Raw genomic sequence first — 14,074 nt, forward strand, 5'->3', positions numbered from 1 at the left:
CCGCACAAATAAGCATTACACAAACCGCAAACCACTTCGTTTTGCTACTTCATACAGCAAAGAAATGGCACAGTGCGCAGTGAAAAATCACGCTCTATGTAAAGAAATGCCTAGACTTAGGAAGCAACATACTCTAGTAATCAGCATAACAAAGACAGCATGAGAGAAAGCAACTCAACTTCTAATCACGTTTTAGCTAACAGGTTGGTAGACACAACCATATGGAACAAGTAACGCCTCTTATCTGAATGAATGGAATACACTTCAGCTATGTCTTTGCTATTCTTAAATTATTAAGATTACGGGCATATTAGCTACTTGAGAACAATGTAAGAAAACCAGAACATTGCAACTTCCAAACCTTCAAACTCGAGGTTTCTAGCATGCTTTAACTGTCATACTCTAAAAATCCTCCCCCTCCAAAATAGATAAATAGTTAAAATTCAGGTATAGTTCTAACAATAATATATTTTAAAATTATAATTGAAGGTAAAAGACTGAAAAAGACTGAATACCAGAAAGCAAACAGTGAAAAAAATGAAACCTTGCACCACAGAACTTTTGACAACACCTCTATGCAATCCCTTTCTCCTCCAGTCTTCCTTTCATATATTTAATCATCTGTTACTAGAAATTTTTGTGGAATTGGCTGTCAAAAAGAAATAGTGAGGATGATCATGTTTTCACAGAAGCACTGTTAATAATGCATGAGGAAATGAAAAATATTTAGTTGCAATTTTATAAGCTTTTTAGCAAAATATTCACTAATCTTTTGCTTCATAGTATTTTGTAAAAATAAGACCGCTACCCCAAATCCTTTCTACCTAATCAGACCAACTACTAATATAAGACAAGCAAGTAATTATTTTTCTAACTTATTCCATATATTCTATCCTTTCTCCCTTTTGGAAAGGAACTATTTCTTCTTACCTTTACCAACTTAATCTTTGAGTTGAACAATCCCTTGGGTAACACTCCCTGTGACTCCCCTCACATTTGCAGGACCTGGTCCTCATGGACTTTAACCATACCAGTATCTGCTAAAGCAACACCACAGCATGGAACGAGCAGTACAGAGGTTTTCTGGAACGTGTTGACAACAACTTAATGGCACAAATGATCATAAAGCTGTTGAGGGGAACACTTTCTGTTGGACCCCATAATTACAAACAAGGAAGGAGTGATCAGGTATGTAAAAGCTGGAGGCAACCTTAGCTGCAGTTACAACAAGATGGTGGAATTCTGCATCCTGAGAGGAGGTAAAAAAGCAAAAAGTGGGATCATAAGCCCAAACTTCAGCAGAGGAGACTGACCTGTTCAGGGATCTGCTTGGAAGACTCACATGGCAGATGACGGTAGCAAGGAGGGTCCAGGAAAATTCCTTGTTTATCAAGGATCTCCTCCTCCAAGTTTAAGAATGGTTCATGCCAAAAACCAGGAAAACAAGCAAACATGGTAGAAGACCTGAATGGATGAACAAAGAGCAGCTGGAAGAACTTGAATACAAAAGAAAGCATTCAGGAGATGGAAGCAGAGACAGGTAAAACGAGATGAATATTGAGACATTGTCCAAATATGCAGGAATAGGGTTAGGAGAGCCAAAGCCCAGCTAGACTTGAACACAGCAAGTGATTTGAAAGGCGTCAGGTACATCAGCAGCAAAGGGAAGACCAGGGAATGTACGGGCCTAGTGTTGAAGGGGAACTTTGTCACGCAAGAAAAATAAGAGGACAAGATCCTCAGTGCTCTCTTTGCCTCAGTCTTTACTGGTGAGACAAACATTAAGCAACCCCACATCTGTAAAACCAGTATGAGGTGGAACAGGAACAAGTTTGGGAATATTTAAACAAACTGGATGTACATAGGATGTACACAAATCCATAAGCCCTGAAGGGATGGACTCAGAGGTGCTAAGGGAGCTGCTCAATCTCATTGCAAGGCCACTCACAGTAACATGTGAAAGGGCGTGGAGATGAGAGCAGGCTCCTAAAGACTACTCCTCTCTTGAAGAACAGCACAAAAGAAGATCCATGGAACTACAGGCTGGTCAGACTCACATCAATCACCAAAGAGAATTACACATTACACATGCTTTACACTACAGGCTGAGGGTCAAAGATCTGGACAGCGCTCTGCAGAAAAGAACCCAGATATCATAGCGGACACCAAGCTGAACATGAGCCAACAATGAGCACTCACAGCAAAAGAGGCCAAGACCATTAGGAAGAGTATTCCCAAAATGTCAAGGGAGGTGATTCTTCCTCCTGACAGCACTGGTGATATGCTTCTGGGATATTCAATACAGTTTTGGTCTCCTCAGTATGAGAGACATGGACTTAGTAGGGTGCATCCAGCAGAAGGTCTGAAAGATGATTAAGGATTTGAAGCATACGAAATACAAGCAGATGCTGAGAGAGCTTAGACTGTTCAGCCTTGAGAAGAGAATGCTCAGGGGTGATTTTAATGGTTTCTAGATATTTCCAACGGGTAGGAGTACAGAAGATGGAGCCTGACTTTTTCAGTGGTAACCAGCGAACGGACAAAAGTTAATGGATACAAATACAAGGAAACTCATTTAAAAATAAGAAAAACCTCTTCTGTTGTGATGATGATCAGAGATTAGAACAGGTTGTTCAGAGCAGTTATGGAGTCTCCACCTTTGCAGATATTTAAAACCCAACCATGCTACAGATGACTCTCCTCTGAGATCAGAGGTTGCACTAAATGAACTCTAAAGGTGTCCTCTGACCTCAAATATTCTGTGATTCTGTAATTTGATTTATGGGGAACCATAAAAATTTTTGCTCAAATTATTTGTATCCAACAGATATTTATACATCACTAGTGTTGAATATATCAAAATGAGCAATAGGACCTTAAATAGTTTATTAATGTAGGTCTTCCCAAATCACTCTATTAACCTTAGATTTTCAAATATTTTGTCACACACATTATCTTTCTGTTCTTGTTTTTTTAGGCTTCTGAAAGCATCATGCGAACATAAGACTGTACTTGATAGCATGATCTTAATGAAATAATCACACAAAAATGTTTCTTTAAAATCAAAATATATACACACATTGACGCATACCTTGAATTTAACTAGGGCGTGAGTTTTGAATACAGAGGGTTTTGAATACAGAGGGTTTGTACACTCATTTATGTTTGTACCAAAACAGCACAAGAACTGGGAAGAAATCTTTCGTAGACAAAAATTTTGGTAAATGTTGAGAACCAAAGGCTTACAAGACAGATGAACTAATTGAGCGTATATGAGAAAAACTGCAAGATAAAATTTGAATTTCTGTAGTCAGGATGTCAACTAAGCCTTATAAATTATGCATACATTTTTACCTTAGACAACTCTGGAACACTGAAGAAACAATGCATCACAGAGAATTTACTTAAGGAAAGCCCTATCATACTGAGCCAAATGGCTCATTTTTTCAGACAATGTCGGGGATTTTTCTGCATTAATTTTTCTGGTGTCTAAGAGTTTTTAAAATAATGTTGTACTTTCTGATCAAAAAAGTAGAAATTAGAGTTAGAAGTAACCAAACACATTATAATTTGCACTCCTGTTGTTGCAAAATACAGCGAGATAAACTTCAGAGACCGTAAGCGATTACTACCAGTGCATTTTAAGTACTTGGCAGCAGTATTGTTTTCACCATGCCTAAGCACTGGCTCAGAGTATTGCTTCATGACTGCCTCCTATCCTCTTCAACTGTCTTATTCTCACTTCTTCCTTGAACTAGCACTGGCACTAATGTAGTCAGATCAAAAAACTGATAAAGATTAAAACTAAAATAGCAAAAGAATGCATAGATGCACAAGCAGCATAAAAGTGGTGAAAACACATGGCTAGGGAAAGGGGCTTAGCAAGGCTACCTTCTCCAGTACCTGAAGTGGTTCTCCCAAACAGTCGCCCTTACTATGCTTCAGTTTATATTGTAGAGTAGTATTTATTCAAACAATTATTAGACTAGCTGCCCCAGAACAAAGATGGCTGAAAAAGCACTTCATGTTGACCTAGAAAGGATAAAATGTTCATGCTATGCATATCATTTGTATTTTCAGTGAAAGCACAATCCAGTCGCTCAGTAGTAGCCAGAGTACTTGCCCACATAAACTATTTTGAAGTTGCCAAAGGAATTTTAAGACTGCAAACTGAAAGCAAGGTGCACAGTCTCTCCTAAAATATAAATGTGCAAAGAATGAAGAACCTTGGGCTCGCTTCAAAATTTCAATGTTTTACAGAAAAAGAAAAAAAAATAACCAAACTTTCGGATTCTTTTACTTTAAAAAAATTAGCCTTTCTAAAAGATTTTCCATAATTTCCATGGGCAATGATGTGAAAGCTGAGCTGTATCTCCTCCAGAATTGCAAACTTACACTTTATTGGTTTGCATTTAGCTATTCAGCAATATTGCCTTCCTGAGGTCAGCTTAATCCCATAATTAACAGTTTTATATCATTAATAGCCTTTTCTTCTCAGTCAGAGCATTTTGCCACACAACCTTTTTATACTGTTGGTTCACAGAGCAAAATATCTACATTTTTGCTTCCAAGCATTTCTGAACTCTGCTCTGTTCCAAACCATCACCAAAAAATTCACCTTGATTCTCACAAGTTAAATGAATATAATTAACTTGGTTCAAGATCAGGATTCTTTGCCCATAAGGACCACAGGCAAGACTAAGCTTTCCTTTGGAAAGTAAATTTAATTTGCCCTTTTTCTACAGTGCTGACATATGCCTTAAACCAAGACAACCAGAACAGTTCTATAGTTAAAGATTATTCAGGAATCCTAAAAAATCATCTCTTTAAATTTAAAGAAAGAGTAAGTCAGAAAAAAAAAAAAAAGAATAAAGATCTTTCAAAAACAGCTGCAGCATGTAAAAGAAATTAGCATGAGTGACTGCAGGGAAAACATCAGCAATAGGTTTTGAAGAAATCTGGCTTGGGTCACTGAAAAGAAAACAGAGGCAGATGCTAGGCTGCCTAGTCCAGGTCACTGCAGGGAGAACAACAGCTGGTTATGTGAGTCTTGCCTGGGACACAGAGTTGGTGCTTGATTCTACTGTGCAATTATTCAACACTTTCTTGATGATTTTAGTATGGGAGAAAAACTGAAAACCGGATTTTTTTGCAGGTGGAGCTACAACAAATTAAACCATTTATTTAATGGTTTAAAACTCAGTTTTATTCTCTTTTATGGACATCCAACGAAAAGAGTACAAATGTTGACTGGCTATACAGATCTACGTCTGAAATACAAGAGTTTCTGAAGTGGTCTACCAATTATCAATATTTAAACAGCTCTTATAAAAGCCAGTTCATTGTAGTGCAGATACTTCCAGGACTGCAGGGTCTATATTCATTCCATATTAACTGTAGTATATTTTCAGACATTTTATTTTCACATTCAAATGGGGGTCCGAGGAGAGAGTGTCCTCTGATCATTGTTTTCATGATCATTTTTAGCTGAGAGTTAAAAAACTTCTTTTTACAACCCACCAACCAATGTTTGATTCAACTTGAGGGAGCTGTTGTTCATCCATCCAAGGCTTTTATTAAAACTTCTACCATTGTAATTTCTGGATTATGTTAGAGAAAACTGAACTCACATTACAGATCCTGGTAAGCAGAAGAGAGTTTTTTAAGTGAATTTTTCCATGATTGCCCAGCTCCTCATTTCATGACTCATGCATTCCTTCCAATCATATTATTCATCACTCCTTTTCATGAAGCAAGAAATTATAAATGATTACCATCTTGATTTGTCTGAGCACAGAAAAAAATATCTTTAGAATCAATGGACAACTCTACTCCATAGATCAGCTACTTATTCAAATATGTTTCACTAAAAATGCAGAATATGCTCTCAGATGTGCCCATAGTTTTACTAATTGTTCTAAGAATGTATTGCAGGCACATGCATACAACAAAGGCGCTCTCTAAGAAAGAGTAATAAGAGTAGTACTTTTTTTAGGTGATTAAAGAAAAATAAGGGGTTTTTTGAGGTTGTTACCAAAATATACTTTTCAATTCCCAGTTATTTTGGCATTTACTCCCAGGTAGTACAGAGATTTATTAAGACCAAGTAGGGGTAGCAAGGCAAATAGAACTTTTCATAAATTGTGAATGAAAACGTTAAGAAAATTTTCTTTTGAACCAATTAAAGATAGCTTAGACATACCAGGGCAAGGAGTACAGAAACAGAGACTGTACAGAAAACGAACTGCATAAAACCAGAAAGAAGTAGAAGTAGTAAATGCAAAACTATAAATCATATGGATTTTATGCTGAAGTTTATTACACAGAAGTTAACTTTTGCAGTATTAATCTAAACCCTTCTGTATGAAATGCTAGAATTGAGATAAATATGATAAAATGGGACTGTCCCAGATGCTCTGAGTCTTTTAAAACTCTGGCCAACTGAAACATGGCAGTAACTTACATTCATACACCTCCTGATATAAGAAACATAAGAAAATACAAACAACAATCAAAAAAGGGAGAATACCAAAGCTCCTGGCACTTGATATTTTTGCTGGTTTTGCAACCACTGTAAGAGATGTTTTTAATGTTTGTTGATCCTCAAAACAAAGTAAGGAACATTAAATCCAGCTACAGCCATATGTTAAATGTAAGAGCCTAGGATAAAGAAAATAGCCTAAAATTAGTGTTTACTAAATATAATGCTGTAAGAGAATATATTCATCAACTTCAGTGCTACTATCAGCTTGTCCTAAGTTACACTCAAATGTCTACAAGATCAGAATTTCAGCTGAAAGGAAAAACGTGTTTCAGTAGAGACAAGCACCCACACTAGGCACATCCTTCTTCACTGTATTGCTGAGAAGATGTTAGAGGCTCTTTCTGGTAGGCATCTTAATGTATATGGTAAGACAGTATACCTACATATGACAGGATAGAGCATGCTAGTGGTATTCTACAAGTGTGCTAACTTAATGCAAATAAGAGGAAGTCACATTAGAAAAATTGATTTTTAGCTTCTCCAAGCACTGGAGACAGAATGAAGACATAAATAAGATATTCTGACTACCACACTGCTAGTAAGTTGTAACCAAGGTAGAAGTGTATTGTTTGTATAAGCAAACTTGCAAAGTGCTCCTGATGTGTGATCTAACTCATTAAAACCTTTTTTGATGAGAAACAGAATCATAAAAAACGTTCTGGATTTGAGGCTGATAAACTTAGTGAGCTATGTTTCTGAAGTTGCTGGCCACCTTCTTTTAGGTGCTACTCATTCCCTGCAGTTAACATAATCAAAAAAAAACTCAAACCACCACCAAATTCTGCTTAAAGTTTATGTGATATTCATTACCGTTACTGAAATATAACTAATTACTGTAATTCTCATGAGGATTTATTTCACTGTCTGCAAAACAGGAGGCATTTCCTCTCCAGGAAAGGTCATCACAATAAGGCCACAGTTTATGTCAGGTTGCTTTATGAAAATCACATAGAAGAAGTCAGAAGGGGAGATATTGTAAGAACTATTAGATTGCAGTTTACACTATGAACATCTGAGAACCCATGTTTTGCATAAAAATACAAAACAATGAAAACAGTGCAAACAGAACAATTCATAACTTACAATGTGAGTGTTTAGTCATGCAGCCATAACTTTTAAAGTTCTTTCAGATAAAAAAGTAACATATTTCCTACCATGAAAGATATAAATATGAATGCACAAACACATTGTTTTAAGGAGAAGATATTTTGATAATATAATAGAATGATTCATCTCTGTTAATGCTTTCAGATGTCCAGTACAAAAGACCCCATGCTTCTTAATAACCTACAGCTGGTACCAACATTATGCCCATAAGCTCCTATCATCATACTATTGCTTACTATCATTACACTATCTCCTCCCAAATTCACATCTTTCTACAGCTCCTGTCTCCCTGTGGGATCCTTAGTTTGAATGGAGAACAACTGCTTATTCCTTTTGGACCATGCTATAGAGTGCAATCACAGACAAGGCCTGGCAGTGTCTTGCTGGCTGTACCTATTTCCTCTTGCAGAGATTCTCTTTCTAGGCAGTGCTGCAAAGATTTTTCTGTGAAACACACATAACTTCTACTAGCTTGAGGCTTTTTGTTTTGTTAGGGTTTTTCAGCTGAAGTCTTACTACCATCCATATTTTATGGGAACTTATATTTTAAATAATGATTGCAACATTTCTTTTCAAAATATCATACTTTCATCAGCTCTGATCAATCCAACATCTTCTAACATAAATTTCCAAAATGCCTTGCAAAGCACCTACCCTACAAAGTGAAACAGAACCTGAATATTCATTTTACAAAGCCAACGCATGTGTTTGGTTACAAATACTGGAGTATTTCTCTAGTATTTCCTTCAAAGGAATTTTTTTTTAAACTTGTAAAGTTTGATTTGAGAGAGTGCTGATCCCTATTCTGTGAAGCAAGCTAGCGTCATTAGAATGACAAAATCAAGTCTTATTGTGGCAAGAAGAAACATCATTTAGTGTCAACAACACGCTGCTATTGATTTGAACTCCTCCTTGCCTCACGGGTGAAATAACAAGCTCCTACACACAGACTCTCCAAGCATACCAATAGAGGAAAGAGGCAAGAAAAATACTAAAAATGGCTGTATTAAAGATACAACAGGAAATATGTGACTCATGAGATGCAAATTCTTTTATCTGTATGACATAAATTGAAGAAGAGCTTAATATGGCTTCTGCGATTTCTATGGAGTTAGATTAGAACAGAAATACACCTACCAATAATATACCAGATTTAGGCTTCCCAACCAGTATCTCCTAACTGTTCAGCACCCTCTGTGAAACAAGTCAGCTTCATTTTCATTATCTAATACTTACTAATCATTTTTCTTAAATGACACCTTATTTTAGCATCCTGGTCAGCCATTTTCAGTGTAAATCATCCTTTCACAATACTGGTAGGATTTCTTTAAAGCAGAGCTAAGAAACTGTCTGTCAACACAGACAGGTTCACTCTTTTCCTATTTCTGAACAGACCCTAATTCAGGAAAAAAAAAATCTGTATCTTTCTTTTTAATTGATACGAAAAGAAGAATAAACCCATAGTCAAGCAACACTAATATAAATACCACTTTGCACACTGTCTGGTTTTGGCTGGATTAGAGTTCATTTTCTTCCTTAGTAGCTGGTACAGTGCTGCATTTTGGATTTAGGATGCAAATAATGTTGATAAGATACTGATTTAGTTGTTGTTCAGCAGTACTTACTCTAAGTCAAGGGCTTTTCAGTGTCTCATGCTCTGCCAGTGAGGAGGTGCACAAGAAGCCATGAGGAAGCATGGCCAGGACAGCTGACCCAAACTGGCCAAAGGGATATTCCGTATCCTAGAATGTCATGCCCGGTATAAAAACTGGAGGAAGTTGGCCAGGAGGGACTGATCTCTGCTCAGGACAGGCTGGGCATTAGTCAGCATCTGCTGAGCTATTTTATTGTGCACTACCTTGTCTTGGATTTCATTCCTCCTCTCTTTTTGCTGTCCCCCTTCTCATTATTATTATTATGTTATTATCATAATCATTAGCATAATTATTATATTTTACTTTATTTCAACTATTAAACTGTTCTTATGTCATGGGTTTTACCTTTTTTCAATTCTCCTCCCCATCCTATCAGGGTAGAGAGGGGAGCGAGCAAGTGGCTACAATACTTAGCTGCCAGCTGAGTTAAGGCACAACACACATCAATAATTCTTTTTCCAGAACTCAAAGCTATGTATTTAAGCAAATCTGCAAACCAAAAAATGTAGTGAAATGTACTTGTGCTGTCTAACTGCAACCAAAATTTAAGCTAATTTCAAACACTTTTGTAGCATCAATTTAGCATGCTAGGATTCCACAGTCTATCTCCTAAAACATCAACTAAGTAATATACAAGGCATAAAAAAATCTCTTTAATGATAACTTCTTTTTTAAAAATACTGAAGTGTAGGGAACAAAGCTATTTTCATACCACATCCAGAAAATGGATGAGGTGTGAAAGAAATCTCTTGTTTAATGTGACCTTTGGCTGTACTTTCACTTGTCATCATTATGAAGTAGCTACTTTCAGTGCCAACACATAAGCTGCGTTATATTACCCCATAACAGTAGTAGCACGTCTTTCAGGGAGTGTTTCATACTCCAAGAAACTGGTGGCAGAATGCACTGACAGCACTTACCTTTGTAACTGCTTATAATAGGTCTTATTCAACAATAAGACCTCATTTACAAAAGGAAATAAGAGTGTACTAAATTTCATAGAGCGTGTTGCATAAACCAGTATATGTTGAGGAACTCCCTTGGAGTTCTCAGCTTCAGTGAAAACATTCAAATAAGGAGAAATGTAAATTTCAGATTGGAACTCTGCCCCAAATAATAACATTCAGAGCTTTGTTACTGTGCACAGACCAAAAATACTGCATCATTAAGATCTGCAACATATTTGACTTTTCTTAATGCATGTAATTAAGAAAATATTTCTGAAAAGCAAATGAATTTGAGATTCAAGTAAAATTAATAGAACAAATATGACAAATTTACGTTTTATACAACGGTAGCAAGCTGCAGAACAAAAATCAGTAGCTATCATTATCTAAAGCTGTTCATCTAACACCATAGAGAGAAAAACCATTGATACATACTGTACACACATTTTTATCCATGTATATAAATCAAAGGAAACAGCTTCCTTTAAGGCAAGCATATGAAGATACTAAAGCAAGATACAAATTAAATATTCATACATTCAATATTTCAAAATAAGGAATTTGGATATACACATGCATAATTTAAGTTCTATAGTGAAACCTGTCTACAGAGGCCATTTCTACTGTATTTCAACAGCATTGAAACTTGAAATGTACAATGCAGCCTTTCCATGCTGTGTTAAAACTTTAAAGTATATAGTAATTCATTTCAAGCACTAAACACAGAATAAAGGCCACATTATGCACACGGCACTTTTGCAGAGGAACTGCTGCTTTGCCCTATTCATTACAGCTCTGAAACAGGGCTGTCAGTTATAGCCCTCTCCTGCAAGGTGGCTTCCGAGTGCCCGACGAGGTACTCATTGGGAACTGAGGCCAAATAGACGACTTTGGGAACAAGGCGGCTCATCCGTTCTCAAAAGGCCATCAGTCAGAATGGACGAGTCACACCGTGATTCCAGGCACCAATTTTAAACTCTGTTGAGCTGGTGCTCATATGTAAAGCCTAAAAAACTGACCCCTTACACTGCTTTTATACATTCACTGAAGACTCTATGGAGTAAAAGATGACATTTTTGACCTTTTTGATTGGCAAAAGAAAGGAACACAAAAACAGGTTTCACACTATGTTGTGCACTAGAAATGATTCTTTGAGATCACAGAACCTGAAAGTAGTTTACATACAACAACACAGACGCTGAATTTTCAGAGCCTATAAATTCCTATGCGTGCAAAAAACACCATGGGGAAAAAAAACCCTACTATCCACCTTTCCCCCCTCGACACGTATCTCCTTCTGCATGTGTCTAAAGACGTCACCATTCCTCCCCATGTATTTAAAACCTTGCCACTAAGAAAGAACTCTCCATATGAGTTATTAATGTGAATATTTTATTTTCTTATTAGAAATTAAATGTATTAGTTCAAATATCAAGAGTCTCTTTTTAAAAACATCCATTTTATTTGGACAAAAATATCTCAAGATAACTTAAGAATAATTAAAGAGTACTTACTAAGGGGAAAATAAAACTACTCTGTTTCTACGTGTTTTAAAGTAAACATTTATCTTTGACCCTTAAAGGTCACTCATTTGATCTTGACATGCCTATGAAATCATAGGAGCAAAAGATAAATAAGTAGAAAAGTGGTATTAAACAATATAAAACTAAACAAAATTAGTATCTACATGGTAAATTACTTCATTGAAAACCGTCTACGGATTCTGCAAAGAATATACTTTTGCCTTAGAGCTAGTACTTTAATTTTCAAGAACCAAGAAAAAAAAAAATCAAAACTAGTCAGTAACAATGCAGCGTCGAAAAGCAATAAACTCAAAATTAAGTTATAAATAATTTAAAGCATGTCATGAAGATGTATTAATAATTCATCAGATAAATAATTTACTAAATAATCAAATAAATAAATAATGAAATACATAAATAAATCAGCAAATAAATAATTCTGCAAAATAACCTAAACAATAAGTCACTAAAACAAATGACAAACCTACAAAACTGCAATGATTTTCTAAATTCTGATAGTTTTAAATAAACAAATGTATATAAACTAGATCAATCTTTGGTGGATAGAGTAATATTTTTCACTGCTATTGGTGAATTCCTGATTACAACGCACAAGGATACAATTTTAGATTTTACAAGAGTGCAGTTTTTCCCTTGTAAATTATTAACTTGATTGCTACAATACATCCTGCTCTGTATTTTACACGTAATCCCTTTATGTAGCTCGTTTTCCCCCCCAAAAATGAAAATCTCTTCACAACATTCTTAATTCATATATTTCTTTATTTTTCTTGGGTGCAGTACTTACCACACTGCAATAGCCTTCTTGGTGGTTCTCTTATTGTCTTCTGCAAACCTTCAGAAGTTTTGCTGCAGGGGGAAAACAAGTAGAATAACCTTAATTATTACAGATGGTATCTCATTCATTAGCAGATGACAACATTTTATTTGAAAGCACACGAAAAGCCGTTTTATAATTCTACAAAGCAACTTAATGTGAAACAACCATTACAGTTTGCAGACTACCGAAAGTTTTTAGAAGTCTTTGGTGGAACGAGTTCAAGCAGACTGAGGCCTGTTTCTTGTATTTAAGCTGACACACAATCTGTGCAAACTGGCACTAATTCAGATGTAAAGACAAACCACGAGAAGGACAAAATACTTGGCTGACATCTAATGTTATCCTTGATTTTGGAAGTTCATAGTCCTTGAAAGAATACAGTGAGATCATTTAATATCCACTAAGTACATTCACAATTTAATTAGAATACTGCACTCCAAAACCAACATTGGTACCACAAAGGTCAAAATCCACTCTTCTCCTGAATCAATTTTCATTCACCTTTTATTTTAATAAATAATATTGACAGTCGCCATAGCTTTCTTCAAAGTGGTATTCTGTAAATACAACAGTTGAAGAAATGTGCCAGAAGTGTAATCATGTTATCAATTTTTATCCATTCTGTCAAAAAGGTTTATTTGCTTTCTTCCATAACACACATTACATACAGGAAAGAGTGAGACAGTTTTAAAAACCATGCTACTGACATGGATTCTTCTCTAGACTGGACTGTACAACTGAAGGAATACATCAAACTTGAGGTTATATATTGTATATATGCACAGATTTTGCTACTTGTTTAGAAGGAAATCAGTATGCAGTGTTGTTTCTGCAAGTAATATCTCAAATTGCTCATGGTGTTGCTGTATTTCAGCATTTAAAAGCATAAAGGATAATTTACTCTTAAAACTACCTGGGCACGTTATATTTAACAAGTCTCAAAGTCTCTTTAGGGATTATAATAAGGAAACACTTTGCTTAATCATAAATTTTATATTTATCTTGGCTAAACACCCTCCTTTGGATAGACTGCCATGTTTTGTCAAGAAAAATCAACACAGTGGAAATGAAGTACTTGTTCTGTTGTGTGGTCATTCAAAAGACTATGTAGAAGTAATGTAAATGTGCACCAGCGCTGCTGATAATTTCACGCTCTCATACACTCATTTCAATTTGCTTTAAAAAGGACTATTCCTCCTGGCTAAATATAGTCATCATGAAAAAGTATACCTCCCCTTTGAGCTAATAACACTGCAAGCCCCAAGACACTAAAGTACAAAAACTTCTATATTTTAAGGAACATGAAGCACTTTCTTCTCACAGTATGTGTTTCTGAAGTGGGACAAATGAGACTTTTTTTTATTAAGGTATTCTCTTTTAGTGCACAGATTTCTGTTTGAAAATGACAATTCATTCCCACACCACATCTGTGAATCCCATCCACCCCCTAAACAAAT

The 14,074-nt window shown here is 35.8% G+C and overlaps 1 protein-coding gene across 4 annotated transcripts in view; it reads right to left on the bottom strand.

Annotated features, from left to right (window-relative positions):
* Nucleotides 1–12,652, bottom strand: part of TBC1D5 (TBC1 domain family member 5) — a 290,939-nt gene extending 278,287 nt beyond the window's left edge. For all 4 annotated transcript variants that reach the window (XM_017835483.1, XM_017835481.1, XM_017835484.1 and 1 more), the window contains exon 1: nt 12,585–12,652. The gene's annotated coding sequence lies outside the window, so the exon portion shown is untranslated. The remainder of the gene's footprint in view (nt 1–12,584) is intronic.
* Between the last annotated feature and the right edge of the window lie 1,422 nt (nt 12,653–14,074).

Source organism: Lepidothrix coronata, unplaced genomic scaffold (genome assembly GCF_001604755.1).
Source record: "Lepidothrix coronata isolate B3197 unplaced genomic scaffold, Lepidothrix_coronata-1.0 Scaffold258, whole genome shotgun sequence".
Taxonomy (NCBI): domain Eukaryota; kingdom Metazoa; phylum Chordata; class Aves; order Passeriformes; family Pipridae; genus Lepidothrix; species Lepidothrix coronata.